The sequence below is a fragment of the Triticum aestivum genome, chromosome 6B (assembly GCF_018294505.1).
Source record: "Triticum aestivum cultivar Chinese Spring chromosome 6B, IWGSC CS RefSeq v2.1, whole genome shotgun sequence".
NCBI lineage: Eukaryota > Viridiplantae > Streptophyta > Magnoliopsida > Poales > Poaceae > Triticum > Triticum aestivum.
This window is the reverse complement of record NC_057810.1, coordinates 76,750,264-76,760,897: the sequence shown is the minus strand read 5'-3', so window position 1 is coordinate 76,760,897 and position 10,634 is coordinate 76,750,264.

Genomic DNA, 10,634 nt, shown 5'->3' with positions numbered 1-10,634 from the left:
ATAGTAAAGGCTAATGCATAGTATAAGTAGCTTCTTGCAATTTCATAGTATGGGAAACATAAAGAGGCGGAGATGTAGTTCCTCTCTCATAATAATTGCAAGTAGGAGCAGCAAGCACATGCATATTACATTCATCAAAATCATCATATGCAATGGTAAAAGGCAACCCATCAATATAATCCTTACTAAGTGCAGACTTCTCCGATATAGTGTAGTCAGGAGAATTCAAGAAGATAATCGGACTATCATGCGAGGGTGCAATAGCAACAATTTCATGTTTAACATAAGGAACTATAGCAAGTTCATCTCCATAAGAATAATTCATATTGGCATCTTGGCCACAAGAATAGCAAGCATCATCAAAAAGGGATATTTAATACAAATTCAAGGGATCATAGCAATCATCCTTCGGTAAGCACGAAGGGGAATTAAATAATGTATGAGTTGGAGGGTTACTCTCATTAGAAGGTGGGCACGGGTAGCTAATCCGCTCTTCCTCCTTTTGTTCTTTGCTCTCCTCATCATCTTTTTCCAATGAGCTCACAGTTTCATCAAAGTCTTCTTCCATAGCTTCCTGCAAAATATTAGTCTCTTCTTGGACAGCGGAGACTTTCTTCATAAAAACATTAATATAGTGATTGCATTCATAATTTTCATAGCAATATCTAAGTATAGCAAGATTTTCAGGCCGATAAACACCATCATCATCAAAATCATCAAATGCTTTAAACATAGATTCAATCTCATAAGCACCCATAAAAGCAACAAATTCTTCTATTTGTTCCACATCATACTAATCATATCTACCATTAGCATAAGAAGCTAAGGTTTCATTATCATTAAATTTGCATGAAAAGGGAAGGTGTGGAGCCCTCATCCTAGTGCAACAAGTAATATCATATCTCAAGCATAGATCCCGGGCATACCAACGCAACATAATAAATTGATCCCATTATAGTTTCCCTTTTTGTGTCGAGCGATAATCCCTAAAGTATTCACGTTGATCCAACGTGTCCCCCATTATAAAGTTGAATGGGGTTTTCTTAGGATTATCAAAATAGTACATAATATCTTTCACATAATGAGGATCAGGGGTTTTAGGAGTTACCCCATCTACATGAGTAGCAAGTACACCTAATTGTTTTGGTATTTTGTGTTACATATCCATAACTAAAGATAGAGAACAACTTAGAACATCAAAAATAAAAATTACTTAGTGATAAAGCAAACAAGCACACACGAGAATATTCACCCCACGCTATGACTCCCCGGCAACGGCGCCAGAAAAAGGTCTTGATAACCCACAAGTGTAGGGGATCGGAACCGTTTTCAATAAGTAAGAGTGTCGAACCCAACGAGGAGCTAAAGGTAGAATAAATATTCCCTCAAGTTCTATCGACCACCGATACAACTCTACGCATGCTTGATGTTCGCTTTACCTAGAACAAGTATGAAACTAGAAGTACTTTGTAGGTGTGATAGGATAGGTTTGCAAGATAATAAAGAGCACGTAAACATAAACTAGGGGCTGTTTAAGTAAATATAGCGAGTGTGAAAAAGTGGTGGTAGGAGTTGTGAAATTGTCCCTAAGCAATTGACTATGTTACTAGACCGGTAATCACTATTGCAATTCTATTTGAGGGAGATGCATAAGCTAACATACTTTCTCTTGTTGGATCATATGCACTTATGATTTGAACTTTTGCAAGCATCCGCAACTACTAAAGATTCATTAAGGTAAAACCCAACCATAGAACTAAAGTATCAAGTCCTCTTTATCCCATACGCAACAACCCCCTTACTCGGGTTTGTGTTTCAGTCACTCACGCAACCCACTATAAGCGAATCATAAACGCATTGCAACACCCTACAGCGGGAATCCCTCACGCTTGCGTGACACGGAGGGCACAATAGGACACCACCATAATAAAATATGCAACTCAAACCAATCATAGCAATTCATCAATCACCAATAGGACAACGAAAATCTACTCAGACATCATAGGATGGCCACACATCATTGGAAAATAATATGAAGCATAAAGCACCATGTTCATGTAGAGGGTACAGCGGGTTGCGGGAGAGTGGACCGCTGGATATAGAAGGGGGGAGGTGATGGAGATGTTGGTGAAGATGACGGAGGTGTTGGTGAAGATCGCGGTGATGATGATGACCCCCGGCAGCGCTCCAGCGCCACCGGAAGCAAGGGAGGAGAGGGCCCCTTCTTCTTCTTCTTCTTCTTCTTCTTCTTCCTTGACCTCCTCCCTAGATGGGGAAAGGGTTTCCCCTCTGGTGCTTGGCTCCCATGGCTTGGGAGGGGCGAGAGCCCCTCCGAGATTGGATCTATCTCTCTGTTTCTGCGTTCTGTGTTTCTACCCCTTCACCGTTTCCTTTATATCTGGAGATCCGTAACTCCGATTGGGGTGAATCTTTCGCCCAGATTTTTCTTGTAAAATAAGATTTTTTGTGGCAAAAGAAGAGCATCAACCGCCTTACGGGTGGCCCACGAGAGTCCAGGGCACGCCCAGGGGGGTACCCCCCTGTCTCGTGGCGACCTCGGACACTGTTTCGCATTGATTCTTCCTCTGGAAAATCCCAAACATTCCAAAATAATTCTCCGTCCGTTTTTATCCCGTTTGGACTCTGTTTGATATTGGTTTTCTGCGAAACATAAAACATGCAACAAACAGGAACTGGCACTGGGCACTGAATCAATATGTTAGTCCCAAAAATAGTATAAAAAAGTTGCCAAAAGTATATGAAAGTTGAAGAATATTGGCATGGAAAAATCAAAAATTATAGATACAACGGAGATGTATCATTGACCGCCATGTGTTCCGGACTTTATTCCTTCTTTCGATGCTTGTTTTTATTGCGCCGTAGCTTCCAGTTGCCATGCCTAATTTCGGATGTGCCTGGGTCACCGGTGCCTCTACGGGCCAACCAGCTGTCCTCACCCGCGCAGAAGCGGGTCATAAGGCTAGTTAACGCCGCCATTGTCCTCGGCTTTTGTTGGACGAGGTGTCTGGCAAGCCACTCATCCCGGATATTGTGCTTGAAGGCCGCTAGGGCTTCAGCCTCCAGACAATCAACAATTTGATTATTCTTAGTGAGAAATCTGTTCCAAAGCTTACGGGCTGACTCTCCAGGCTATTGTATTATGTGACTTAAATTGTCTGTGTCTAGAGGTCGGACATATGTCCCTTGAAAATTGGCCCTGAAAGTGTCCTCAAGTTCCTCCCAACTTCCGATTGAATTTTTGGGGAGGCTTTTCAACCAATGCCGAGCTGGCCCTTTCAACTTGAGGGGAATGTATTTGATGGCGTGGAGGTCATCTCCACGAGCCATGTGGATATGAAGGATAAAATCCTCAATCTAGAGCCCAGGGTCTGTCGTTCCATCAAATGCCTCTATGTTCACGGGTTTGAATCCTTGTGGAAATTCATGATCCAGCACCTCGTCGGTGAAGCACAGAGGGTGCACAGCCCCTCTATATCTAGACATGTTGTGGCATGCTGTCGACTGTTGTTGTGTCCGGGTGTTGATTCCGAACTGGTATTCGATCAGTGTGATCGTTTTGGTGACCATAATCCCGCGCCGGAGCATGTCCTCTAGATCCATAGATGGACCTGGTCGCGCCGACCTTTTTTTCCAGGAGCTCACGTAAACCGTGTGCTGGCTTGTGTGCAGCGTCAGTAGCTGCTCTATCGCGGCCATGAGGTGGTTGGTCCGGCCGATTGGCCATATTGTTCTTCGGCGAAATGGGCTCTATGGCCTCATCGTCGAATTCGTGCAGCAGCTTGCGCTTTGGGTAGCTCTTTGTGTGACGATCGTCGCCGTATTTTTCTTTGGTGTCTAGCACTTTATTCCATCTGCGGTTGAGCGTATCCTGCACGGCCTTAAGCCTTTGCTTCTGCTTCTTTAGGCTCCTCACAGTGGCTATGAGCCTTCTGCGAAGGTTATCTTGTCGCCCGGACTGTCCTCCTCTCTGGAGGCAGGTTGATGGGTTCGACCCTCGGGATCGTTGTGATCAGGCGTCTGCTTCGGGCTGTGTTCGGCATGACCTGGCTCATCCTGCTCCATCGCTGGGTCCATATGGTCATTGTTGCCTTGGAGTCAACCGGGGTGTCGATTTTTCTTGCGCTGTTATCGCTATTTTTACTGTGACTGGACTTAGAGCGGCGCCTGCGCCGTCGTTTTGGCTTTTGTCCGGTGGGTTTATCCTTTGTTGTGTCCTTTTTGTCGCCGTTGTCCTCCTTAGGCGTGTACACCATGTATATATCATATGATGAGGTGGCAGTCCAGCGCCCCATGGGCGGTGGTTCCAGATCGTCCCCTTCATCGACGTCCATACCGTCGATGTTGTCGGAGTCAAAGTCAAGCATGTCTATTAGGTCATCGACAGTGGCTATTAAGTGGGTGGTGGGTGGACGGCGATTTTCTTCGTCGTGCGTATCCCACTTGAGCCGGACATAGTTTGGCCACGAGTCTTCTGACAAAGAGAGAGACCTTAAAGAGTTTAGCACGTCACCAAAGGGCGAGCGCTGAAAGATATCCATGGTGGTTAACTCCATGATTGGTGCCCAATCAGCTTCGTTGGGCACGGATTCACGTGGTCTGGAACCCACGACCGGAAACAAGTGCAGGGGTCTGGCGACACAGATTTCCTTAGATGTGGAGTTTGTGTTCGGCTCCAACGCCGATGAGGATGTGACCTCCATGGCAGGGTCCATCCACCCGTCCTCGGACGACGCAATCTGCCGCGGATTTAGGTCCAGAGCTGCTGCAGGTGCGATATCCCGAATACTGTCCGACGGCAGGTCCAAGTCGTGCTCGTCGTGACCGTTCGGCGCTCCTAACGCAGGCCTGAATCCGTCAAAGATCAAGTATCCGAGGATGTCGGCCAAGTAATTCAAGTTTCCAAACCTGACCTGATGGCCAGGGGCGTAGCTGTCGATCTGCTCTAGATAGCCAAGCGAATTGGCCCGCAGTGCAAAGCCGTCGAACACGAAGATCTGTCCGGGGAGAAAGGTCTCACCCTGGACCACGTCATTGTTGAAGATTGAAGGAGCCATCGAGCCTTACGGCGACGACACAGAGGAACTCTCAATGAAAGTACCAATGTTGGTGTCAAAACCGGCAGATCTTGGGTAGGGGGTCCCGAACTATGCGTCTAAGGCTAATGGTAACAGGAGACTGGGGACACGATGTTTACCCAGGTTCGGGCCCTCTCTATGGAGGTAATACCCTACTTCCTGCTTGATTGATCTTGATGATATGAGTATTACAAGAGTTGATCTACCACGAGATCATAGAGGCTAAACCCTAGGAGCTAGCCTATGATTATGATTGTTGTTCCACGGACTAAACCCTCCTCTGGTTTATATAGACACCAGAGGAGGCTAGGGTTACACAGAGTCGGTTACAGAGAAGGAGATCTAACATCCGAATCGCCAAGCTTGCCTTCCACGCCAAGGAGAGTCTCATCCGGACACGGGACAGTGTCTTCAATCTTGTATCTTCATAGTCCAACAGTTCGGCCAAAGTATATAGTCCGACTGTCTGGATACCCCCTTATCCAGGACTCCCTCAGGCACAACAGACCCCGCGGTATGGATTGAAGATTTCCTTCTCCACATTCACATGGCCCGCGGTGATGATCTACATGCCATCAAATATCTTCCCCTTAAGCTCAAAGGACCGGCCCGACACTGGCTGAATAGCCTGCCGGCGAACTCCATCGGCTGTTGGGAAAACTTGGAGGATGCATTCCTCGAAAACTTCCGAGGCACTTACGTGCGACCACCGGATGCTGAGGACTTAAGTCACATAACCCAACAGCCCGAAGAGTCAGCCAGGAAATTCTGGACTCGATTCCTAACTAAAAAGAACCAAATTGTCCACTGTCCGGATGCCGAAGCCCTAGCGGCCTTTAAGCATAATATCCCCGACGAGTGGCTCGCTCGACACCTCGGCCAAGAAAAGCCGAAGTCCATGGCAGCCCTCATGACACTCATGACCCGCTTTTGCGTGGGCGAGGACAGCTGGCTGGCTCCCAATAGCACCACACCAAGAAACTCCGGCACTTCAGATATCCGCGACAGTTACGGCAAGCCACGCACTACTAGGGAAAAGGCTAGCAGCAGCGCGGGTTTTAGGTGTATCAGCAGCGCGGGGACCGGCGCTACTAATAAGGCGCTACAGCTAATAGTTAGTAGTAGCGTGGGAGAAACCCGCGCTACTACTAACTTTGTTAGTAGTAGCGTGTGCCACCCACGCTACTGCTATTACAGACTCGCGCTACTCCTAATGAAGTAGCAGTAGCGTGCCTACAATTCCAGCGCTACTAGTATCCTAAATACTAGTAGGGCACTTTTTTCCCAATGCTACTAGTAGCAAATTAGGAATTAAAAAATAAAAATAGATGCAGTATTCATGAATGGAGATCAGACACGTCCAGTGCAAAATAAATTTCACAGATCCATCTTAACACTTGCATTGTTCATGGATGCAACATTCAACATCTCAATTCGAAGAGATCACGAGGACACACACAACCATCATCAAAAGGTTGGTACCTTCCCTAGCATTTCACCACCAACCTAACCAGACCACTTCTCTAGATGTATGTACAAAGCGTCGAAGTCCTCCACCTTGAGGAACTCCGAACGGTGGCGTTGTCCTCCACCTCGGTGACCTCCGGACGGTGGCATCGAGGTCCTCCACCCCGGGGACCTCCTGCGTCGCAATCACCTGGACGATAATCTCTATGACACGGTCGCGGGGCTTCACGGTGAAGTCTGCCTCCAAGTAGTTGAAGAGCACGACTCCCATCAGGCCACAGTAGTCCTCGTCGATCACCCTGCACCCAGTCGAGAAAGTGAAAACTTGTTAGTTCGCGCCCTCGTGCAGATCTAGTAGGGTATTTTCTTCAATTATCTATCTATTTTAGTCTATTATGAATCTTCAAAACGAAAAAACACCTACTAAATGCATACCCTAGCTGTACATGTTCATGCTATCTTCTTGTTTTGGTGCATTCAAGAAATACTAGTGTATTTGAGCTATATATGCTTGAAATATTTGACAGTTAACATCTGTTCAAAATTTATCATTTCATGGATAGGGAAATCGCCAACAAAGGACATCAGAAAATTGATTCCCACTACTCTTCAAAACAGCGCCGGACATCAGAAAATTGATTCCCACTGCTCTTCAGAATGAAAACAAGTTTGAAACATAGCATGATTAACAATAAAATATAGTGCTCTAACAACAGTAGGAGTGCAACACATTGCCCTATTCCCCTTTCAAATATCAACACACTAAAAAAGGCTATGAGACTCGAGTATTCGTTGCCCACTTCAAACAATAACATGATTATTTGTTGTAAAATGTATTGAAGAAACTATGGCACCCGATTTTTCAATCCCCACACAATATTGTTTGTTAACTTACCTAAAAGTTGTATTCTTATTAGGCTAGTACAAGCAATCGGCTGCCATCATAAGGAAAAAATAGTTCACTCTTGTGTTTCCTCCTGCAGTACAGTGCAAGTACTTCGCAAGAAAGAAAGAAAGAAGATGACTCGAGCTTGTGTGTGAGTGAGCTCAGCTATCTCTACAGCAGCAGCTTTTTGGATATTTTTTTCATCATCAATGATTTAGTTACGATCTATCTAGCAATATATCCAGCTACCTTGAGATTTTCCATGTTAATTGTAGCCATTGTTTTGTGGCAACAGGGTGATAACTAGAGATTTTCTGTCAAATTCTACCTTGAGATTTTCCATATTAATTCTAGCCATTGTTTTATAGCAATTGATTCGGCTACCTTGAGATTTTCTGTCAAATTTTACACAAGAATTTTTGACAACTTTTCTGTCAAATTCTAATCAAATCTCACAAAATAAATGTTGAATGTGCTTGAAACATTATGTTCGCCATTACATCCAACTAACCCAGTCTGGCTTTTGAGATTATTTCAACACTAAGATCCACAACTGTTTGGCATGGGATTCTTTTGCCAATTTAAAGTGAAACTTTGCAACTTTATACTCCTAGAAACAGTTTGATGCTGGGCTGAGCAGCAGATCCACAAGAGAAACAGTTTGATGTGAGTATTATTCCAGTTAAGCAGCAGAACCACAACTCCTAGAAAGTTGTAAGTAAGAGTACTCTAGTTAATCATGTAGTAGTACAAACATCCTGAACTAGTTAGCTATAGAAACACTCAGTTCAAATCAAGATACCGTTGCATCCTACTCTGAACATGTGCACCGAATTTTTAGAAGTACACCTTGCCATTTGTAGTGAACATCTACACCTTGCATCCTACTCTTAACATGTGCACTGAACATGTCACACGGTAATGTTAATCCTGAAACTATACCATCTCTGTAATGTGCACTGAACATCCTACTCTGAACATGTGCACTTAACATGAACACAGCTTGCCATGGTAGAGAGATAAAACTGTAATGCCACAGATGAAAAATCATAGAGACTAGAGAAGCTTGTGCACCTTGACATCTCTATTGTACAGGCAGCCCAGCAGCTCGGCGCGGTCGTCGGCCTGTAGCGCCTGCTTGAGCAAGACGTGGACGGAGTCCGCACTGGTTGCACCATGGGCAGCGACTCCCCGGCGACGCCACCTGCCGCCTCGGCGAGCGGATCCAGGTCTGCGAGCTTCTCCACCATGGATGTCATCGAGTAGGACGCCATCCTACTTCACGTGCCCGCGTTGGCCTTGCACGCGCTCGAGACGCCGCCGTCGTCGAGCAAGCCGCCGTGCCCGTGCTCCTCCTACTGCAGCTCATGGTGACATCCTCCTGCTTCAAATCCATCGAGCGGCACAGCTCCTGCCGCTACTCCTTGCTGCCGCCGCACCTCCGCTTGACTAAAAAACGCAACCTTTACCTCTGTCGCTTCGCGTGTCTCCTGGCCGCCGGCTCACCCGCGGGTTGATCTGGGATTGGGAGGGAAGGTGCGGGCGACGGATGCAGGGGAGAAGGAGAGGGAGAGGTTGGGGATCACCGGTGGGGAGGTCACCGGGGTGGTGGGCTGCGGCGGCGGCGGCGTGGGATGGGAGGGAGACGGGGGTGAATCGGGAGAGGAGATGAGGTGGAAGGGATCTGGATCGAGGGTTAGGTGTTTTTTTAGACAAACAGTGGTGGGTGGAGTGGGACGGTTGGTGGGGTGGATTGAGGGTGGGTGGTGTGGGAATATACTAGTAGCGTGGGCATCTGACCTGCGCTACAACTATTCACAAAGTAGTAGCGCAGGTTTATAACCCTCGCTACTACTATGGCAATGTCCCGGGGGGCACGGCAGAGACCACTTAGTAGTAGCGAGGGTTAAAAACCCGCGCTACTACTATCAACTTAGTAGTAGCGAGGGGTAAAAACACGCGCTACTAGTAAGTAGTAGTAGCGAGGGGTATAAACCCGCGCTACTAGTAAGCATATGTGTATAAGCTTTTCCCTAGTAGTGATGGCGCAACAGACATAAGCGTCGGTACAATGGCGACAACACCGAAGATACGGCAGTCAATGCCGGATTCAGCGGCTCCAAGTCCGGTCAGCGGAAAAACCGTTCAAAAGAAACAATCCAGGATCGTCCAGTCTGGACCACATACTCGACCGCTCGTGCCAAATTCACGGCACCCCTAATAAGACAGCCAACCACACTAATAGAGATTGCTGGGTATTCAAACAGGCTGGCTAGTTGAATGCCGAAAACAAGGACAAGGGGCTGCACAGCAAGGACGACGAGGAGCCCCGGCGGCCGAACACAGGGGGACAGAATAAATCCCCCCCCCCCAAGTGAAAACGGTAAATATGATCTATGCCACCCACATTCCCAAGCAGGAAGGAAAGGGTGCACTAAGGTACGTCTATGCGATGGAGCCAGTCGCCCCAAAGTTCAACCCATGGTCATCCTGCCCGATCACTTTTGATCGCAGGGACCATCCTACTAGTATCCATCATGGCGGTTCAGCTGCATTGGTCCTCGACCCAATCATTGACGGATTCTACCTCACGCGAGTCCTTATGGACGGTGGCAGCAGCCTGAACCTGCTTTATCAGGACACAGTGTGCAAAATGGGCATCGATCCCTCAAGGATCAAACCCACCAAAACGACCTTTAAAGGTGTAATTCCAGGTCTAGAGGCTTGTTCTGTGGGCTCAATAACACTGGAAGTGGTCTTCGGATCTCCGGATAACTTCCGAAGCGAGGAGTTAATATTTGGTATCGTCCCTTTCCGTAGTGGCTATCATGCACTACTTGGACGAACTGCATTTGCTCGGTTCAATGCGGTACCACACTATGCATACCTCAAGCCTAAGATGCCATGACCTCGCGGGGTTATAACAGTCAATGGAAACACAGACCGCTCTCTCCATACGGAGGAGCACACTGCAGCCCTTGCAGCAGAAGTACAAAGCAGCCTTCTTCGGCAGACCGTCAACTCGGCGATAAAAACCCCGGAGACCGTTAAGCGAGTCTAGAGTACTCTGCAACAGGAGCACCCGGAGCAACTGGAGCTCGACTAGCAATTCGGCCTCCATCCTAGTCCCATCGAGGCGGAATTGGTGTCGCGCGTACATAATTATGCACTCAAGATACCATGGG